At 52.7% G+C, this 22,561-nt stretch overlaps 1 protein-coding gene across 7 annotated transcripts in view; it reads right to left on the reverse strand.

Annotated features, from left to right (window-relative positions):
- The window catches only part of LINGO1 (leucine rich repeat and Ig domain containing 1), a 166,564-nt gene that overhangs the window by 105,060 nt on the left and 38,943 nt on the right, over nt 1-22,561 (reverse strand). For all 7 annotated transcript variants that reach the window (XM_074600021.1, XM_074600019.1, XM_074600024.1 and 4 more), the window contains one exon: nt 10,773-10,815. The gene's annotated coding sequence lies outside the window, so the exon portion shown is untranslated. The remainder of the gene's footprint in view (nt 1-10,772; nt 10,816-22,561) is intronic.

Genomic DNA, 22,561 nt, shown 5'->3' on the forward strand with positions numbered 1-22,561 from the left:
GGGAGATGGAGGTGGCTGTAAAAAAATCCACAAGATTTGTCGGACTTTGTTTCCAGCACGGTCTCACAGTCAACAGATAACTGATTTATTCTCGTTAAAGAAGACAAAAAGAAAAAGCATAAAAAGCCTAGCTCTGGGCCACCTGCCAGTGGGGAGAGAAAGGAGCAGGGAAGGGGAATAAAAGCAGGCACAGGCAGGCAACTGTGTGGGTCTGGGTTTCTCCGAGCATCCCAGAGCTGAGCCAGATCCTGGAGTTGGCCAGGAGCTGCAGCCTCCCTCGGCAGCCCTCCTCCTCCTCCACGTCCTCCTCCTGCCTGCAGCACGAGGCAGCACCACACGCCTTAGGCAGCATCTTTTATGCTTCCTCCAGCCATAGTAACAAGGTCAGTAGCTCCCATGGCACGTCTCTGCCTACCCCTCACCCCCGACGCTGATGTGCCCCTTGCAAATGGCAAGATGGGGCACACAGGCTACACAAAGCAATCAGGCATCACCTCCAAACCCACCACTGGGTGCTTTATCTGAGACCTCCTGTCCCACCAACGCATCCTGGAGCAGGACACTGCCCTAGGGCTGAAGACAGCACCTTCAGCAACCAGCCAAAGTCCCTTTAATGGCACCACCATTCAGTATTTTAACAGGTATTTTAATGGATGTTCCACTATTTTGCTAACATCTCACCTTAATGTGCAGTATAATAGACTGTTAACAATTAGTGCTTTTAATTAAAATCTCCCTTGTTTATATAGGATGGCTCTGAGTTGATGGGTCTGCCCTGAAATTGCACCACTGGAGGTGCTTGTGCCATGTCGTTAATGCAGACCCAGCGTCACAGCAGAAGGACCAAAGTCATCACGCCCAGCCCTCAGCCCCATGCCCCGTGGACTATGGGGACAAGAGCACCCATCCTGTCCACAGCGGCACCCAGTGCTGGGCATCACCACCCCGGGGCAGCCCACGCTCCCTGGCTGCCACAATCAACGGCTACCTGCAGGTAGAACAAGGCGAAAAATCTGAAAAGAGGGGATTTTTAGAGATTTTTTAACTATTTTTTTTTTCGGCACGGTTTCCTTAAGAAAACAAGGTTTGTGCAATCACGTGCTCCACATGTTGTCTGTTCTCCCCTACTGTCCAACTCGGTAGCCAAATTCAAGAGTGTGTGAGTGACAGCTGGAAATATCAAAGATATTACATTCCTGAAGGTTTCATGAAAATAGGCAGGTGGATAGAGAGGAGAGGCCTTCCTCAGCTCAGCTGAGCCAGGCTGCAGCAGGAGCCTGGGTCTTGCGAGGCTCTGGAGCAGCCTCGCATGAGAGAAAGCAAAACCATAAAAGCCCAGATGATGCAGGGAAAAGGCTGTATCATAGAATGTGTTGGGTTGGAAGAGACCTTTAAAGGTCATCTAGTCCAACCCCCCTGCAGTAAGCAGGGACATCTTCAACTAGATCAGGTTGCTCAGAGCCTCATCAAGCCTGGCCTGGAATGTCTCCAGAGATGGGGCCTCCACCACCTCTCTGGGCAACCTGTGCCAGTGTCTCACCACCCTCATTGGAAAGAACTTCTTCCTAAAAGAATCAGAGGATGCATCTTGCTAGATATTGAAATGAGTGAATCTTCAGGTATTAGCCCCTGGAAAAGAAGCCTTCTGTAGTGCTGATTGGCACGTTAACAACCTGTTTCCAAATAGGAAATGCAATTTCTGTGGGAAACTCAGTTTTTCTTGGTGGAAGAATTAAAACGTTCAGGAAAAAAAAAAATCAAACACGCTTTTCTGCTTTGGTTCAACAAAGACTGACATATTTCAGGTGAGTGAAAAAGACAACAAAGTTTGGCTCCAATTCAACTAAACATCCTACATCCCTACTCCACATTTTCCACACTCCCTCACCTCCCTGGGCTGGAGATGACTCCACGTGCCCCATGAGTGCATGAGGGACCATGGCAGAGCAGTGGGACACCACCCAAACGTCCCCTTTTGCAGCAGTTGGATGTTTCTCTTGAAATGTTGTATTGAAAAAAATTATTTTTACTGTTCCGTTCCTCAGTTTTCCCCCAGAATGAAAAACCCCACCAACCCCTCTACCTAGGAGCCACCATAGAAAGTCTAGAAGTATCTTCTGCAAGCAAACTTCACTGGGCATGGGTCAGTCCTCATGGCAGCTTGCTGCAGGTGTCCCCAGGAGATCTGGGACAGGGACATGGAGCAAAAGGAGAGCGCAGGGCAGGGGCAGCAGAGCAAAGCTTCAGGCTTGCTATCATGAAGGGGTTTGTGTGGTGCACGGGAGGGTTTTATTTGCATGCAGGCTACAAAGCACGCACTTAAGAGTTGTCTCAAGACCTACTTGTAAGACCAAATAAAAATACCTCCTCTGGTCCTGGATTGAGAGAGCTGGGAAGGAGGCTTCCAAAATTGGGTTCTCTCCCTGCCTGTGCAGAGGATGGGGTTGTGACACCACGGAGAAGCTGTTTGTAGGTCTCCATTTGCAGGCTACCAGATAGGCAGCATCACGCTCCCTCAACCAGGGCATCTGCCTTCCCCAAGCTCCCAATCCCCGGTATAAATAGGACTCCTTGCTGGAAACGTTGGGGTTGGTGGCATTGACAGGGGAGGTTTAGATTGGATATTAGGAAAAATTTCTTCACTGAAAGGGTTATCAAGGATTGGAACAGGCTGCCCAGGGATGTGGTGGAGCCACCATCCCTGGGAGTATTTAGAAGACGCGTAGATGTTGGTGCTGAGGGACCTGGTTTAGTGGTGGAATTGACAGTGCTAGGTTAATGGTTGGACTTGATGTTCTTAAAGGTCTCTTCCAACCAAACTGATTCTGTGATTCTATGATTGCACAGCTCCATGCCCTCTCTCTGCTGCCCCATTGCCAGCTGGGCAGCACCCATAGCCTCCAGGGAGCCTTCGTCCCCACAGCCGTCCTGCACGCTCCTCTCATTGCAAGCCAAAGATGTGGCAAGATGAAGCGATGCTCATAAACGCCTTAGAAGAAAAATGTTAATGAGCACTGAGCGCAGGGCAAGAAAAGCCCTTAATCGCATTAGCTCTGCTGCCAGAGCTGATGAATGTCCCTAAGCTGCAGAGCCCTGTCCAGCCACGCAGCACACAAGCGGCTGTGGGGAGCCAGACCCGAGACCGCTGCCCCACCGCCCAGGGCAGGAAGGAAAAACATCAGTCAAAGCCAAGCTGATCCCTTGTTTATCCTCAAACGAACATTTCCTGTGAGCTGACCATGCCTATGCCAGGTGGCCCTGGAACCATGGGTCCTACCAGGATGGGATGCTCTCTTGCTCTACCTGAGCGAGAGCGGGAGGCCATGCCAGGCACGCCTGCTTGCATCGCCCATGAGTTTATGCTTTGGTTGCATAAATAAGTCACGCGCCAGGTTTTTATACTGGGCACTCAGTTCTGAGCTTGTGATTATTTTTTTTTATGGAGCCAGGAAATTGCCGTATAAAAATATGCGTACGAAAATAACAGTTTTCCTCAGCTCAACAGCCACGTGAGCGGTGCCTTTTGTGCTGCCCTGCCTTTCGATCCTTGCGTACACTGAGTGCACGCACATGTGTGCTGCTCTGCGACACACAGGGACATTTTTTATGGTGACAGCCTGCCGCTCCCCCTTGGGGGAAAATGTGGTTTAATTTTTAGTATAACCTTAAAAAGGAAACTAGCAAAGCATCTCTCCCATAAATTTTGTAAGTGACATTTACTTCTCGGTGCATTATTGCTGGTGATGGACAAATCTTGAGTTTAGGGTTTTGGTTCAGAGGAGCAGCAGTCTTCTCCTGCCAGTTCTGCTGGGATGAGGTGGTTGTTGCTCAGGCACTGCCTGGAAGATCTCCAGTGCCTGAGCCCCATTCTCCCTCCTAGATCACATCCCCTACACGCCTTAGGGGCGTCTGGGGACTCCTTTTGGCTTCTGGAGACCCCATCTCTGAAGAAGCCCCCACTTACCCTTGCCCGTGGGCCAGGTATCAGCAATAACACAGCAACGCTTCCCACCCAGTCTCATCAGTTTGGTTCATAAAAGCATCCCTTGCAGGCTCAGATCCCTGTCCATCCTGGAAGGAGTTTGCTTTAAGAGTGCAATAGATCTTCCTGGTCACCGAATCCAGCTCCCTGCTACCCCTAAGCCTGCCAAGTTTCAATTTGAATACATGTAAAAGATCTCAACAGCTGGGTGTTTAATTACAGGGACTAGAAATCAGGCTCTGCAGAGTCATATCAGGTTATTCCAGCTCCCTCGATCTGGATTCGGAGTATGCCAGGACCGTCCCCCCGGGAAGCTGGCATTTCCAGCTCTGCCTGAAAGTGCAGAGGCTCAAGAAAACACAAGCCATGCCGAACCCCGCCAAAGGCAGAGATCAGAGGAGCCTGGGTGGGTACAGGCCTCTCCAAAATGTGGGTGCAGGGGGTCTGCATCGCTGGGTGCAAGGGCGCAATGCTGTTATTTGTGCTTGGCCAGAGGAAAACACAAGATGCCACTAGAATCTGTGGCATCCACAGAGATCCTACAAAAGACAGAGGGACAGGAGACGCCGTGAAGCTGTTCTGCAGCAGGGAACAGCTCAGCACCATCTCCCGGTGCCCAGAGGGACACGGCAGCATCCCCTGCTCCTCTGAGGCATGGGGCAGGGCACAGCCAGCGCCCTGGGGCTCTGCAGGGCAGGGCTTCCCTGGCTCTCCCTGCAGGGATGGGCTCCACAGGGATCCCATCTCCCTGCCTCCTCTGCCACTTCGATTTACTACCGCGGGGCTGGACTACACCCAAAGAAACACGTCCAGTTCCTTGGCACCAATAAAAGACTGAAGGAGCAGAAAATAGAGGACTGTTAATGGATAGTTAAGTCCGATGTAATTTGCGGCACAATTATTTGCGCCTAGGAAAAGACAGGCGGCAAATCCCCCGGTGTCAGCCCTGCCATGGCAAGTCCTTGAGTGTTGCCCTGACTGCTGGTACATTGGGAAATGCAGAGATGTTTCATTTGAATTTCCAGGGAGCAGGACCTTCAGAAACTGAACTGAGTCGTAAAAGGCCTGGGCACCTCCACAGCAATCACTGCCGAGTGTGGCAGTGGCTGGAGACTGGAAAAGCCTTTTCTTTGGGCCGACAAGTACTTCCCTCTGACGAGGTGACTCAGCATCCCATGTACTCCCAGGGATGCCTCGCTCTGCTGTGCTCTGAGCAGTGTCCTGGCTCTCCCCCGGCCAAGGGGATGGCAAATGCCCAGCGGAGCCACCAGTAGCTGCCCTGGCTGGGCTCTGGCAGCAGGTCCTGCCCCGTCCAAGCAGCAGCAGCAGCCCAACTGCTTTGGTGAGGCCTGGGACTGCTCCTCACTCTTCCACCTCAGACAAACCCAAGCCAAAGGCATCTCAAAGAGTGGCCCAACATCGCCATTCTCTGCTGTCGGATTCCTGAGGACCACTGCCTGCCACCCTCTCAACACGCACTTAGGCAAGCTGAGCCGTTATTTCCTAGGCTGGTGAATCATTTCTCATGCAGGCGTCACCGTGTGCCTCTGAATCCCCACAGAACATCTTAGCTGCTCCCTGGCTCCTCCCCAGCATCTCCATGCAACTCTCCCGTGTTTTGGCAGAGGGGTGTCCGCAAAGCCTTGGCTTTAAGCCATGACTTAAAAAAAATGCAAGCGAATATCAGTAGAATAAGGCAGCCTGATGAAGTAGGCAACCTCAGCAAGGCTGAGCAATGCAGACCGCTGGCACCCATCACCAATGGCACCGGGGTGAGTGGTGGCACTCTGGGAGCACTTTTCCCCGTAGCACCGCTAGCTCTGAGCACGCGGCTGAGCTGAGAGCATCATAATTCTTTCTCTGCACTGACCAAAAGCTGCATCATACCCAACAGATCCCCAGGGGAGTCAAAACAAGGATGAACATCAGGTCGGACATGTCTCCCACTCACAGCCATGCACATATCTTCCTCTCCCAAGAGCTCAGAGATGCAGTCACAAGCACAGTCTCAAAAATCGCTGTAAAGCCTGTGGACGAGGAGGGAGCAAAACCCCATGCTCAGACTGGCATGCTGCAAGGTCTGAGGATGAGGCTCAGAGATGCTCAGACTGAGCTTCCCACCGCCTCTTGCTCCACTGCCTGTTGGCCAGAGACAACAGGCCATCGCGGGCACGTGTCAGGAGGAGACGCAGAGCACCCTTTCCCCCTCCCCAAAACACTGGGTTTGTCTGAAAGCCAGCTTACTGCCGGTGTAAGGGAGCCCATGCCCTTATGAGTTAAGATTTAAAGTTTTAACAAAAGCAATTCACTGTTTTGTCTGGGCAAGCTGCTGGGAGCACCAACAGCTCAATTTTTATTGATAAAAGCCTCTTTTCTCTAAAAACTTGGGACCAGTTCTCCCCATGACAGCAAAACATGGGCAACACAGAGCCTCAGATCACAAAGTACAACAGTTTCCCTGCATTTCTGCTGGACCACAAGGGAAAAAACCCACATCTGACAATGTCTGCAAAGAGAGTCATCGTGAAACCCTCAGAGACCGGTGGGCAGGGCAGGTTGCCAGCCTCTTCCACCAGCTCGGAGCCCACTGAAACACACCATCAATCACCGTATGGAGCATCTGTAAGGTGCTTTGCTTTGCTCTCTCTTATTTTGCATCCCAAAAGAAGCATCCGCCGTGTTGTTAGCAGCCTCCTGCGAGCTCCAGGAGAGCAGCCCCAGCAGATCCCTTCCAAGGTGCTCCCATCGACTACAGGGGGGACAAAGCAATCAGGGAGCAGACAAGGAACACACGAATTTCCCATTGTGGAGGGACTGCTGGGACTTGCTGGAAGGCGTCCAATTAGTTAACGAGCACTCCAGAGCTGAGTGTGGTCTGGAATCAGTAATTAATTGCCACAAGACAAGCGAGAGTGAATATATTGGAGTAACCCGCCTCTGTGCTAGGGATGGATTTAGGAAAAGAGGGTCTGCCTGGCCAAACCCATATCAAAATGGAGAGGAGCAGCTGGCAACGAGCTAGCAGGATGATCTGGATTCCAAAAAAATGGAGCAACGTCAGGAGAAAACCCCACAACCGGCTCCCATCCCAAACATCTTGTAGCAGGAGCTGATACAGCTGAGCATCGCCATCCATGGAGCTGGTCTTCTGCAGCGATACCAGTCCATTGCAGGCTGCACACGTGCGGCAGGCACGCAGCCAGTGAACACTTTGCTTCTGATGAGTTGTAGTAATTAAGCAAACGGGACACATCAGCCTGGCTCGACACCTCCCACTTCCACCATCCACAAACATCGCAGTTTTGGAAGTCCTGGAATAATTTCTTCATGTCCATTTTCCTCATTAATCTCCTCATTAGAGCCAGCTCCAGGTTCCTGAGCATCCTTCCGCACAGGAGGTCCAAGGTGGCTCAGGGGAGCTGGGCTGTCACCAGCAGCATCATCCGTCCTGGACACGAGCAAGTTCCTGCCACGATCTCCTGGTTGAAAATCAATGTCTGAGCTCTGGGAAGGAGGAGAAGACCTCCTCCCAAGGCATCTGCTCCCAGCCCTCGCAGCTTCCCGGTACTGGCTGCCTCTCCGAAGCATGTCCACACACGGCAGGAGCTGTGGAGTGGCTCTGCATCCAGCCACTGTGATAAATTAGCCAGAGATTCAGGCATTTCGTGCAGCTGCCTCATCCTCTGCCAGCATGACAATGTGATTAATTTTGGGTGCAGATGAAGCTCATTTATCAGAGGCACGTGACAGCTGCGTGGGCTGCAGGGGCATGCAGGGAGCCCCAGGGTGCAGGGGAAAGCAGGAGAGGAGGCAAAAGGCAGGAAGTAGGGAGAGAGAGTGAAGAACCGAGCCCAGGGCATCTCCCAGGAAGGCTCTTTGCCACATTGGCTCGTGATTAAGCGTGCTGAGGGAGAAGAGCCCCATGTGGGCACAGAGCTTTTATCTCTGCTAACACACACGGCCACATCTGGGGAGAGGTGTGCAACAGGAAGGGTGTAAGAGGATCAGGGAGAAGAAGCCCTGAGCCAATTACTATGCTTCAGGAGAGGCAATTCTACTACCGTTGCCACTTCTCCTCTCACTGTCCCCTCCTCCAGGCCATTTTCCACCTTCCTCTCTTTTCTGGGGACATTTTCAGGTCCTGTCCTGCCTGTTCCCACTCTTCAGCCAGTTCTCACACTGGTGCTGGCAGGAGCACGGCCAGAGCTGCTCCTGCAGGAATTGCCTTGGAAGGCAGAGTTGTATGTTCACTTCCCAATGTAACATGGCCCTGACACAGAAAAATCAGACGGTCAGTTCATCCATCCCTTGACTGGAGTTTCTCCATGTGCTGGAGCAGCATGTGGTGATGCTGTTTGCATGATGTGGCACAGTTCTCCCGACGGCCAAGGCAGCCCAATGTGCTGGTGCAAGCAGCATGCAAGCATTTCAACAGCAGCTAAGACAACCCTTCTCTTAATGACCATCGTGACATCGTATCCTGCACTGGCACATGCCCTGGGTCAGGGTCCATCCTGCCAATGGCATCGGCACGTCTCCTCCCTGGCTCTCCTGGCTGGCGATGACTTTCGGTAGCAGACATCCCAGTCAGGGTGTCATCCAGCGTTAGACACGAGCTGCCAGCTTCCCAGATTCCATGGGAATAGCTGGCCCAAGCTAATAGCGTGTACATGGTGGCCATGAAAAGAAGGACACGGACCTGTTGGAACAGGTCCAGAAGAGGGCCACGAAATCATCCGAGGGCTGGAGCCTCTCTGCTGTGAGGACAGGCCGAGGGAGTTGGGCTTGTTCAGCCTGGAGAAGAGAAGGCTCCAGCAAGACCTTATAATGGCCTTCCAGTACCTGAAGGGGGCCTACAGGAAAGCTGGGGAGGGGCTGTTTGCAAGGGCATGCAGCGATAGGATGAGGGGCAGTGGTTTTAAACTAGAGCAGGGCAGGTTTAGATTAGACATTAGGATGAAGTTCTTTCCAATGAGGGTGGTGAGACACAGGAACAGGTTGCCCAGAGAGGTGGTGGAGGCCCCATCCCTGGAGACATTCAAGGCTGGGCTTGATGAGGCTCTGAGCAACCTGATCTAGTTGAAGATGTCCCTGCTTACTGCAGGGGGGTTGGACTAGATGGCCTTTAGAGGTCCCTTCACACCCAACACATTCTGTGATTCTATGATAGCCCAGGCAGCAGGGGCTCCCAGAGCAGCCATGACCAGAGAGAATGATACATGGCAGCCCACGGCTTCCACCAGCTCACCCATCCTGGCTGGGCAAGAAGGGCTCTCAAGGGCAAGTGGCACTGGGGAAGGGACCGGAACTGCTCCCAGCTGAGGCTGACAACATCACAAGCAAAGCATCAACGGATCAGGAGTGTCTGCACAATTTTGGGGTGAGGAGTAGTTTTTGGGGTGAGCCAACACTGTGCCAGATGCCCTCCAGTGAAATGGATGCACAGGGAGAGGATACCAACCGCCTATGCCACCAGTGCCAGCTGGGGAGGGGACAAGGCAGATGATGCACAGCCAGCGCAGCAGCTTATGTCCCAACACTTCCACACGGACAACACCTGAGGAGCTGTAAAACAACACAGCTGGGAAAGCATGGGGATGGACTGGATGGAGGGGGGATGACCAGGGAACACCACACATGGTCAGCAATGGCAAGACGCAAACATTGTTGCAGGCATTTTTTTGCCCTATGCTGTGGTCAGATAGGCCCTGGGCAGTGGTGTCCCCAACCCAGACCAGCTCTGTCCCAGGGCAGCTCCCAAAATTCCAAGACCACCATAACCCCCTCCCTTTGACATTTTTAGGCTCCAACTAGTGAACCATTTTCTGCTAAAGAAAAGAAAAACCCTTGAGTTCAACAGGGCCACACAAGTTGGGACAACAGAGATAAATCCTTGGGCATATGGCCAGTGTCAAGGCCTTCAGAGGGACTCAATTATCAGCCCAACAGGTAGCATCAAACACAGAAGCTGCTTTTTTGATAAATACGTATTTTTTTAAAGAATACATGTCAAGAAGCCAAAGGCGAAAATGATGCAATACGTGGCAGCCCCACTGCTTGCAAGACAGTCCTGCTAATTTATCCCAGCACAGAAGGAGGTCCCTTTCTGCTGGGTTAAGTGTGTGGTTAGAAAACCCCCGTGGACTTCGGAAGCGTGAAAACGTCAAACACAGAGCAGCATAGGGACTTGAGCCCGCAAAAGGGGAAATTTTACACTTCTCCCTGCTGGGTCCTGAGGAGGATTTGTCCCCAGGAGAAAGCAATCAAGGACTGCAATCTCTGACTTTCACATTTCTTCCAGGTCCTAAATGCTCCTCTAAGCCTGGCTCCTCTGCAGGGTCCCCAGGGAGGTTTTGTTCCTCTCCCACCCATTGCTTTACCTTCTCATCTTTCCAAAGGTCCCCCGAGTCTTACCCCAGAGCCCCACAGTGTGGCGGTGGCAGCAGCAAAACCATCCCAGCTTTTATTGCAATCATCACGCCAATTACTCAATTAAGTTTTCAGTTCCCATCCACTCAAGTTTACCCAGGAAGCATCAAAGATGCCCACACAGTTTCCCTTCACGGGTTATGGAGACGCAGCGATAAATGTATCTCAGACAGTTTTCACGTGGTGAGGAAATAATTGGGCTAGCACACAGGCTGCTGTTCGGGAGCTGGCTCCTGGGCACGTTTGTGCTCTTACACCCGCACGAGGAGCAGCACCGATGCCCAGCCCTGATGCTCCTCCAGTGCCACAATACTTTAGCATTAGCCTGCTCTCAGCAAGGAGAGAACACTCTTGCACTTACCAGAGCTGAAATCCTGCAAGGACCTGCTGGTGAGGCAAGGAACCTGGAAAGGAAGAGAGAGAGATAAGGGTAAGTGGGATGGCTGTTGACAGCAGAGGGCATTTTAAGAGGATGACAGGGCAGTGTTGGGGTTCCACCAACCCTGCGTGGTTGGGATGGGGCATGTTCCCCTGTGGCAGCGCTGAGACCATCCCCACGGGGCACAAAACTACTCCACAAACCCCAGATGCCCCCTCCAGCCACCCCAAGCCACAGCCTTGCCATGCAATAGAGTCTGACAGAGTCTTAGATGAGAACCCTACTTAATTAGCACTGGTAAAAGTCCTGGACATCACCAGAGTTACTTGGATATGGACCCTGCCTTGCATCAGGGCAACCTAAATTCATCAGGGCCCACCTAAATTTGGGTTACAAGCAACAGCACATGGTGGGAATTCGCCGAGGGATTAAGGAGCTATTTGCTCCACCTGGGTATGAACACAGGGCTTCCCCATCACCGCTGACATTTCCCAGTGCCTCATCAGCTCCTGGAGCAAGCCATGCAAATCTATGCTAAGGAGTCACAACAACACGCCTGGGAAACAATAAATATCTATGAAAAATCTCCCCATAAATCCAAGGGAAGGGGAATTTACAGCGCTTTCTTTTGAGATTTCTCCAGGTGTTCCCTATTAAACCATTGCGCTCATTTGCATAAGTATTCCTCAGACATTAAAGTCTTCTCCACCATCCATTATTGGCTCTGCAAACAGGAGCAGTGCTGAGCACAGGATGTGCAAACACCCAGCTCCTGGGGAGGACGCTTTAAACCAGCCACAACCAGAAATGGGTTGTGTTTGCTGGGGGCCATAGCAGGTCCCGGGGCAGCACCAACGTCCACGACCCCTTCTGCATGTAGGGGACCATGGTGGCTTCTCAAGGAGGGGGAGATAGGCTAGACCCAGAGGTCCATGTCACCAAGGAACATCCCGCAGCACGGGGACCGGTGCCCAGCATTGCCATGCTTCTTCATAAAAAATAAATGAATGAAAACTGAAAATCTGCCTCGCTCCTAGACCCCACATTCAGTAGATTTCACCCCGAGCAGCTCCTGCAAGGCTGCCCACGTTAATTGCCAGGAAAGCATGTTGTATTTCAGCTATGACATTTTTGTGTGTGTTCAACATATCCGTATCATGACTTCTGTGTAGATGGGTGGAAGACAGGAAAAAATGAATAATATGCTTCCTTCCAGCATGAAATTCTGAGCGTGTCCTCCGCTGAGTGCAATTACTGTGTATATGACTCCTGTAATCTGGCTAATACTGCTAAGTATACTGGAGATTAAGGGATTTCGGGCTGCAAAGTCCATTTCATCCATCCGGGCCCGTGCAGGGGAACATGAGCAGGAAAAGGTCTTGCAGAAGCCCCCAGACCAAGCAAGGTCTGGCCTGCAGGTGACCATGTCCCCTTTGTGCTGTGGTCCTCTCCCAGGCAGCTCTCGGCTCTGTATGGGGGTGATGTGGAGGAGGGTGACTGGAGCTGCTGGGGACAAAGCACCTGCAGCCACAGCCCCAGGGCTCACCCCTTGCCAGCAGCCCCAAAACCCAGCGTGCCACTGTCCGGGATGTTCCCGATTCTATGCCAAGCACTGCTGTCACATTCTTGGAGCACTGGAGCACTAAGCCCTCCCCAGTGTGGTGTGCCAGGGACACGGTGGCCACAGTGAAGGACTTAAGCGTTCATGGTGCTGCTGCTGAGAGTGGTCTCCAGGCACCAGAAGAGCTGTTATCTCCAAGCTGGAGAGTTAATAAGAGCACTGGAAAATTTCTGCTTTGGCCCAGGCGATGGGTCCTATCTGCCCTGTGGAGAGGAAAGCCGCAACGCCAGTGTGCCCACAGGGCTGGACCGCACTGCCAGCACCCCAGCTCCTCGGCAGGAACGTGCCCTGGGGGTGCAGGCTGAGCTGGCTTTGGGGACACACCCTGCCCCGGTGCCTAGAAGCAGGGTAGCAAACCAACGCTTTGCAGCCCTCATGCCCAAGGAAGCCTCAAAAATAACTGTCCTATGGAGCGGGCATCCTTCCCCCATTTACAGCGGGCAGAGCCTGAGCCTGGATATCACTCCTGCCCAGATGAGAAGCCACTGTGAGCTCCCTCCAGCTCCTCCAAGCTGATGTAATATGAAGCAGAGAAGATACAGGGTTGTTCTGCCAGCATAGATAAACAAAGCAGAGCAAGGAGATGGCTTTAAGTAGTAAAAACTGCCCTTACGTTATGAGCTCAAACACAGCCTTATATATCCCCAAGCAGCAGAGGAGCCATCTCCACTTTGATCCAGGTTTGATTTAAAATGGAGCATCTCTCTCAGCATCACCAGGGGGACAGCAGCGAAGTAACCTCCTTTTCCTCTGCTTTGTCCCTTTTGCCACCCACCGTGTGCCAGATGTCCCCCAGCCACAGCTGTGAACCCCAGGTCCCTGCACTCTGGGGGCTCCTGGCCGTGATGCGCTGGGGCAGCCCCCGGTTCTGGCTGCATTCCCCTCCGCTTCCCCGTGCACCCCTGCCACCACACGACCGTGTGATCCAGCCCTGGCAGGTGGGGATGCTCAGGGAGATGCTCCCTCCCCATGCTTGGGTGGGGATGAGCCAGCACAGACCCAGGGAAATGAGAACCTGCTGGGGCGTAATGCCAATTCACTGCCCGTTAACTCCCCGCACATCCTCCGCTCCCCAGCCTTATCTTCCTCTGCCACATCCCCTCGCTCCCTCTCCTCTTCCTCCCAGGCTAATGGGCTTTTTGGACATGGAGACAACTGTACAGGTACCCTCAGCTGTGCTTGGGAGCCCTTAAATGGTGGTGTCTGTGGGGATGGGGCTGCCCCACGCGGCAGAGCTCATTGCCAAACCATCGCTTTCTTTTGCGGATTGAATGTCAGACCCCGAACGTTAACTTCTACGGCGTAATATATCCAGCACCAACCCACGTTGTCAGGAGATACCCCAAAGCTACGCACCCATCTGCATGTGAATGATTGTTTAAACACCCCACACAGTCCTGTGCGTACGGGATAGATTTACTGTCACTTCTTGTAAAATTAGGACGGATAAAATCAAACAGCTGAGCAGCAATATCTGCTGGGCAGTGGCGGAGGCGGGGGGAGCAACCAGCAGCACAGCTCAAGGGCTTTGGCTAAAAAGGGAGCTCCAGAATAAACACCAGCGAAGCTCACATGAGGCGTCTTTGCTTACAGCTCCCGCCTGAACAGCGAATTTGACCTGCGAGCCCTCCTGACCCACGGCAGCCCGGCTGAGCGCCGGCTGGGTTTTGAATCAGCATTTTCTGAAATCAGCCAGATTTCAATGGTCCCTCGCTTCAGTGCAGGCAGTGCAGGAGGGGCTGGCAGCTCCTACACCCATGGGTGCTGCCCAGCATGGGCAGACGAGCTGCCCCAGGAGATTCAGGAAAGTTCCTCAGATCAACAGCGGATAAAAACCACTGGCTTTTCAGAGGGGAAAGTGCACCTCGTCAGCAGAGACCACATATTTTACACGACAAATTGAGCTCAGCCAAACCCTCAGTTTTCCGTCAGAAACTGTTTGCCCAGGAAAGCTGCATTCAGCCCTTTTTCATCAAGCGACACAGCTTCCTACATGAAGGGTTTTGGAATACCGGAGCATTCCTCAAGGCAGAAGATAAATGTCAGACCAGAGTTAGTGGCTGGAGGCTGAATCTGGACAAGCTTATATGAAAAATAAGGCACAATTTTTGGACAGTCACAAACGCTATCACAGCCGCTACGTTAGAAGGAAGTGGAATACTCTGTCTTCAGCTGTCTCAAGGGGAAGAGAGGCTGTTCCTCCAAAAGAGGTGCTATAAGGATGCTCACAAGCAATGTCCAAGAGTTACAAGTGTCTCCACAGGGGTCTGAGGACACCAGCAGTAGAGGGGCTGGTTTCCACCAGTGCTGCAGAGCGGCACAGCAGAGCTGGAACAGTGTGCTCAGGGATGGCACGGACACCGTGGTCTCAGCTATGGCACCAGCCTTCGCCACCAGCCTTTGCTCCAGCTCAACAGGTTCACATCCATCTCCGGCTTGTGAGCTAGGAGAGGAAAAGCATTCCCAAGCCCATCTAACCCACCTACAGGAGCTGGCAGCATCATAACATTGTCCCCAGCTGGGTAACCATAACCCCTGCAAGCATCTCCCAAGCCTGCCCATATTCCCCTTCATTGTCAGCTCCCACATTTTATCTTTAAAAACCACAACAGACAGCGTTAAAAAAAAAACATGACAAACAATCCAAGGGAAAGAATGCAGCAGCCCTTGAAACTCCATCCTACCTTTGAAAGGGAGGGATGGAGGCACGGCAAGAAAGCCAGCCAAAACCTCATTACCATCAGAAATCCTCTCTCCCTGCCCTCACCTCCCCACTCATTTCCATATCACAGGGGACACAATACCTTTCTTCCCTTGAAAAATGTCCCATTTTTGCATAGACCAGGCCATCCCCACTCCCAGCACTAGCTTATGGAGCTGGGTAACAAAAGCCGGGCTCACACTTGCCCTGGCAGCTGGTGCTGGGGTGTGAGTCTCCAGGCCCTTATCAGCCTCCCGGGAGCAGTTTTTATCATTATTGTTATTATTCTACTTTATCTTTTTTTTTTTCTTAGCTTCAAGATCCTTTAGTCAGTCAAATTATACTCAGAGAAGAAGAAGCAGCAGAAAATAAAGCATTATAAGGGGTTCAGGAAGTTATTTTCATCTCAAGGAGCATGTAAGAAAGGTTGACAAGTCTTTATTCCGCTCTTATGGGATAATCTGTAGGTTCCCAGCTGGGGGAAAAAATTAAAAGCATCAGAAGAAATTACAGGAAGAAGTAAAACCCAGGTCTCTGCATAAATTGAAGTAATGTGCACCTTGGCTGACAGCTGAAGGCACCGGAGGGTGAAATGTCAGCGCGGGGAAGGAAAGGGGTGGCTGGGGCATCCAGGAAAGGCTGGGTGCAGGACAGGAGGGTCACTTAGTCCCCTTTAGTTGGTCTTTTCCCCTGCTAAGTGGGCCTGTCGTATCTTTTCAGTCCAAAGCATCGCTCCACAGCAGGCGGAGGAGGGAGGAGGGAAAGCAAAGCAGCTTCATCCTTGAGCGGTGTCTCCCATACCGCCCTGGGTTGCTGGATTCGTCCCGCTCCTCTCTGGCTGCTCCGATAAAAGCCACAAGAATCAAGTCAGGCACTGCAAAATTTTTTCTGCAAAGACTTTGGGCTCTCACATTGACATGCGCGGCGTGGGAGCTACCAGCAGCTGCCTGGCAAGCACCAAACACGAGGCCGGGAGCAATGCCAGGGTGCTGAGGAGGGGGCCAGGACCGCAGGGAGAGAAGAGGAACCATCGACTCCCCTCCACGCCTCCATCCCGTGGCGGGGAGAGATGGATGCACGCAGCGCTGGGACAGCGAAGGGATCTTGAGCAGCGCAGGAGAGTGCCCGGAGGCATTTGAGCTACAAGACGGCCTTTCTCCCAGTGGCACCACCGCGGGCAGGGGAATGGGAGGTCCCCATCTTCCCGGCCAGGGCACAGGGAGGACTGAGGCAGCCCCCGCGCCTCTCCGGCTGTTCAGTGGCTGAGCCGCGCGGTGCCGAGGCTGCGCTGTCACTAGTGATTGATGGCACGGTTCAGAAGGAAATAAATTCCCAGGCTTTCACAGGAGGAAAACTGGGGGGGTGTATCCATCTTAAAGATACTTAATGAATGTGCCACAGCCCGCGGAGTGGCAGCAGATACATCTCTGCAGCCAGCATTCCCCACGCTGTTCCTTGCGAGGTTCAGGCACAATTTAACAGCTTCTTATTGATTTTATTTTTGCTCCCCACGCCCTGGCAGTGTCTATATTGCCCCAGCCCAACAAGAGCCCCATAGTGACAGTGGCGACCTGCACTTGCTTTTCCCTTCCCGTTTCTCATCCCTCGCCCAGCCTGGAAGGGACAATGCAAAATCGTCCTTCCCAGGGCAACTCTGGGGATGAAACCTGGTGTTTGGCCAGAAAAGATGCAGTTTTACGCTCCTCAAAATATATAAAGGTTCATGCGGGCTCATCTCTTCAGGCCCAGGGAGAGGATTATGCAGAATTACTAGAGTGATGGCGAGCACCAGCCCACCACCAGATGCTGGTGTCACCCACACCGCCCCAGCACCAGGCTCTGGGTTGCATCTTTGGAACTCCAAGCAAAATAAAATAAAGACCTTATAAAAGACACCCTTGCAAGACAGACTTTGGAAAGTCTTAGCTCTTATGTAGCATAGCAGACCTTCATTTTCAAGGCAAGAAAAATGGTAATCAGCAGTTCTGGTGTGTGGCTTGGCTTTGTTTTTCCCTCTTTCCCTTAGGGGGAAAAAAAAAGAAAGAAAAGCAGCAAAGAACAGCAGAGACCCAGATGACCTTTCTGGCTAAGAGACCTTGTCTGAATCACTGGGTGGTAACAATGAATGAAATGCCAGTGCCCTGCCTTGTAAATACCAGCTTCCTCTTGGGGTGAAATGCCAGCTTTCCAAAGTGGAAATGCCGCAAAGAAAATGTCACCCTCCCCAAGGTGTGAAATGCCAACCTGCTGCGAGCGCCCGGGCTCACCCGGGATGGCGAACGCCTGCTGCTGGGTCCCCAGTCTCCTCCCGTCTGGGCCCTTCTCCAGTGCTTCCCAAAGGCAACGGCATGAAGGGGACAGGACTTCAATCTGGGACAGCCAGAGCATCAGTCCTCCAGCCTTATCTTTAGCATCATGGCAGTGAGTGGCTTAGAAAAGCTGCCTTGGGGATTTGGTTGGGTTTTTTTTTTTCCTTCCCTTTTCCAGTGGCTACAAGATTTGTCAGTGCGGCCAGCAAACCGAATGAATCACATTTAAAGATTGGTTCGGATCAAGGCAAAACAGTTACTTCCCGTTTTCCCAGCTAAATGGAAAAACAATTGAGTATAAGAAGATTTTGCCATCTAAAGAGTTTATCACAACCTGAACTAGTTCTCGGTGAGTACTGTTGTTTTCTGGGTTTAATCCTATTTATTAAACACAGGAAATCATCCAACATACTGTCCTTGTATACAAAGAAATGCTTACCATGAAGCTGGTGATATTTGCAACATCTCCCCCACTCTTCCCAGGGCCAAGCTGGATAAAAGGTTGGCAGCAAAACAGGAGGGACAAATCCCCCCTCGGGGATCCGCTGCACCCCTGGGGCCCTCAGTGGGAGCTCTAGGGCTGCGTAAATGTAAATGAATCCTTCCTACCTGATAAAACTACATCAGGAAATGAATGAAGTTACTTTTTGACACGTGGGATTTGGAGCTGTTCTCTTTCCCCACACCCACACCTTTTTTTTCTCCCCCTCGTAAATGTGTGAAATAATTTTACCACCCTTTTTTTTTTTCTTCCAGTTACTCCTCCTCCCCTCGGATCTCGCCCTTCCTGGCATTTGAAAATAGCTCATGAAAAGGAGGAAGGGGCGGGGAAAAAAAGGAAACATGTGGGGATGCAAAATGGTAGGGGAGAAAGGGGAAAAATACAAGAGGAGTGAAATACGTCTTTTTAAAAGCAAATCAGTAATGGCCAATTGCTTCGACTCCAGCGCCCATTCTGGGGAAAGGTCTACCAATTTGGCAACTTTTGGAAGACTCTTCACATCCTGTCACTTGCTAGGCAATGCCTGGGAAGAAAGTGACAGGGGCACGCCTGCCTGTCCTGTCCTGTCCTCTGACACGCAGGCAGCCATCTCCAGACAGCTGCTGGGGCTGTGCAAAGGAAACGCCACCTTCCAGGGAACGCAGATATCGTTTATAATTAGAGCTCGTTGGGAACCCTCTGCCTAAATGGCAGACGCTAGCAGTATCCTTGGGTTATGCTTATGGCTGGAACTGAAATGGCTGGAAAAAGACATGCTGGGTTTGATAACCCTCCAGAGCAAAGGCACAGACACATCCCCGGGCAGTCACCAGGTTCCACGGGACCTGACCGGCACTGCAAGGGGAAGGGACTCCGTCACCTCCAGAACTCGGCCCTGGCTCAGAGGGGCTGGTGTTTGAAGGGCTTCTTTCACCAGCCGGTGCCAGGTTGGTAACCAGACTGCTCCCGACTGGCTGGCAAATGCAAGCCATTAGCGCTGGAGGCAGCTCCGGGACGTGGTTTCATACCCGACCACTCTCCCTGTCTCACAAGGAGATCTCCGCAGGAAGAGGGTTTAATGCATCAGTCTCTGGGTGCATCATGTCCAGGGCTTTCACCCAAAGGCTTCTCTGTAATGGATTTAATCCTTGACCTGGAGTGACGCTGCCCTCCCAGAGGTCCCCGGGGGGTCAGACTCCCGGTTCCTCTCTGGTTTCCCTGCCAGGGAAATGCAGCTGGGGGGGCTGGCGACCCTGTCAGCATCATACCCCTGATGGCCCACATGCAGCACAGCTCATCTGCAAACTCCCTCTTGGCCTCGTGTCGGGGCTGCCGGTGTGGGAGGAGGGATGCTGACTACCAGGGGAGGAAGCCAGGGCAATCTTCCCCTTCTGCATCCTGAGCAAGGGGGTGCAAAGGTACCCCTTCTCCCCCGCACTTGCACTCACCAGCCAGATTTGGCTGTGTGCTTCCACCCCAGCTCTTTGCCCTTCCCTGAGGTCTCTCCTGTCATTCCTGCTTGTGTTGGCAATCACCTGGGCATCCCTCCTCTCCTTTTGATATCTCCTCTCTCCCTGCCCAGTGGCTCCCACCTCCTTCCCCCTCCTGTCCTTTAGGCAGCGGTTCTGGGGCCAGAGGGGTGCTTCCCAACTCTTTTCTATAAAAATACCCAACCACCTAATTCATTGTGAAGCAACTCCTTCATGTCTGATATGGAAAGGACTTGGGCATTTCTGTTGGCGGCAGCACAGAGGGGAATAGGCGGCTGGAGCAGCAGCAGGAGGGCTGGCAGTGGCAGGCATTGCCAGCATGGGTGCTGTCGGAGCCCTGGGGAGCCATCCTCCGAGGAGCGCGTCTCCACAGGGATGCACAGATCTAGTGCCAAGTCCAAAGGATGCTTCCCACCCCCATCAGGAGCATGGCAAGCACTCCGCGCCTTGAAAGCAGCAGGAGCTGAGAGGGAAACTACGTCTCATCCTGTGCCACACCAGCACCTGAGAGCACGAGGAACGCTGGGCTGGGCCGAGCATCGCTGCAGCGGCAGCACTGGGGAAACTCTGGCTGCTCCGGGATGGGATCAGGCCAAGCAAGAGCATCCTCACGTGCCCCAAAAGCAAAGGTGGGGACCTGCTACGACATGCAGCTCCCTCGGGAGCCTGAGGGGATGAGTTGTGCTCCCCCCAACCCCCAACCTCACCCTTATCTCCCGTAACCCTGTCCAAGTGACAACCAGTCATGGTGGTCATCATGGATGACCATCCATGGTCATCACCTAGTCGTGATGACTCCATCTGGCTCAACATGGATTTGAGGAGACAGATAATAACACAATAGCCGAGGGCTAACTTGGGCAGTGTGCCCACGTAACCACAACACTGGCATTGTGGTCAATGTGCAAATAGGACTAGGAGACAATCATCTTACCCCCATAAATAGTGGACAGCCCAAGAGCCCTTTGAGCTTAGACGTAAAAGGTTGACCAAGTCTGGGGCTAGGATTGGATGTAGCTGATTGGATTCTGGCTGAATGCCCAAGCCCAGCAATCTGCTTTTTACCTCGGGAGACGGCACCCTGCAATGCTCCCTCTTCCCACCCTCCCACAGGGACACTCATTTTTTCCAGCTGAGCTGAGGAAAGTTAAGTCATCACCCACTCCAAGTAGGTGGATTGGCAAGGGCCGAGGAAAAGAGGCATGAAGTCTGGCAACAGTCCACGGAGCTAACTCAGCAAAGCCAGATGATAGGCAGCGAAGTCACCCTTTCCAATAATAGCACTGCGCGGCATGCAGATCACTCTTCCTCAAGAGATCTCCAAGGGCTTACTGTGAACTTCATAATACCCCTGTTTCCAGCACACAGGAATGCTGCTTGCAAAGCTAATCATTTTCTAGTGCATCTTCATTAGCCTTTAAACACTCTGCTTCTGGCCTCCTGTGTCTCCGCAGCCGCTGGAGGCCCCGGGCCAGATCCTGTGCTCATGTGCAGCGGTGGAAATGTGTTTATCCACAGCTGACATCACGCTGCTGGATGTTAGACCGGTGTCCAAGAGTGCTCTAGGATGCTCATGGGCACATCCCTTCCTTCGCCACCAACAAACCTGCAAGACCCTCAGCCCACCCTGCCAATGTCACCCAGGCCTGACACAGTTCCTCCTCCATGACCCCACTTTTTAGCTCCAGAGGTCTGCAGAAATCCCTTCTCTGTTGAGCTCATATGAGATGTTTCAACTACTGAGCCTTGAAATAAGACACAGTACTTTTCCCCCGCACCTCCCTTCATGCCATGGACCAAGAGGCAAACACTCTGAAATACGCCTTAATCCTTCCTCGCAAAAGAGTCCCTTTCCAGAGTAGCAAAATTATTTTATTATAGGAAAAATCCAACCAGGGACGGTGCCAAAAGCCCTTCCCAAGCCATGTGCAAATAACCACAGGTTATTTGCAAATAACCACAGGTTAACAGCCAGCAAACCGCTGGCAGGCAGTGGAGCAGGGCAGAACAATGGCAACATCAGCTCTGCCCAAGGCACGGCCAGTGCCACGCTCTCCATGTGCCCAGAGCCCCCCAGCCTCATCACTGCTCCCCAGCATCTGCTAGTGGGGTCCCTGTTCATGGGGGCAGCTCTCCCCCAGGCTGGTCCGGGGAGCCCATGCTCCTCTGCACCTGCATGGAAGCATCAGAAACTGCCCCAGGTTTCAACACCGGGTCCCACAAGTGTTTTAGCTTTGGCTGAATTGCCTTTTCCCCAGGAAAGCAAGTTTTGATGGTCATTTTACAGCCAGCTGGAAAGGAACACAGTTCCCTGGGGGTCTGGACCAGACCTGGCACAAGCGTAAACCAGCATCAACCCTGGCTGGGAGGTGACCAGCTGCAAAGCTGGCAGTTCAGCCTTACCAAGCTGTGCCGAGGAAGACATGGAGTTTCCATACTCTGTAGCTCCCAGCAGAGGAACAGCCCTGCCATGTTGCTCATTTGGGATGTAACGCGGCGGGGAGGCAGGACGTCCTCGGGTGAGCCCAGCTCTCCCACCGCCACTGGGGTTGGATGTGGGGCTGATTAGAGGGATTAAAAACCAGCTCAGCAGCTGGAGGTGGGAGGGATGTGCTGGCAGGGGCCAGGCTCGCCTGCCTGTGGGATGCCACGGGGGGATTTTGAAAGGAAAGGAAGATCTGAGCGGGTGCATCGTGGCCTGGCTCTCTCTCTAACAAGGGACAGGAGCAACCTGCGGTTAGAAAAGAGCTCCCAGATAAAAGCAGCTCCATCCCCAGGATCTTGTTATTATTTCACAGATGCTTCTCACATACCTTTTCTTTATTGTTATTTTTCTAAGGGCTCTCTTTGCTTTGGATAAACAGTGCCTCTGTGGCTGGAGGCGGTGGGCAGCAGGGGAGGCAAAGCAGCTCCTGGGGGCTGCAGCCGCGGCTGCCTCAACACGTGTCCTCCAGCTCTGGGGATGCTCAAACCTACCAAGCAAGCAGTGTCCGGCAGCAAACAACCCACATGGGACCTCAGCCCGCCTCCCCAACCCCTTCCACTCCTCGCCAGCAGGACGGGCTTCGCAGTAGTTGGCTTCCCTGGGAACTGCTCAGAAATCCCATCATGAAAAGCACCAGTAAGGAGTGAGCTGTCATGACACAGCCTTTACCTCTGCCTCCAGGCA

Source organism: Larus michahellis, chromosome 9 (assembly GCF_964199755.1).
Source record: "Larus michahellis chromosome 9, bLarMic1.1, whole genome shotgun sequence".
In the NCBI taxonomy this organism is placed as follows: domain Eukaryota; kingdom Metazoa; phylum Chordata; class Aves; order Charadriiformes; family Laridae; genus Larus; species Larus michahellis.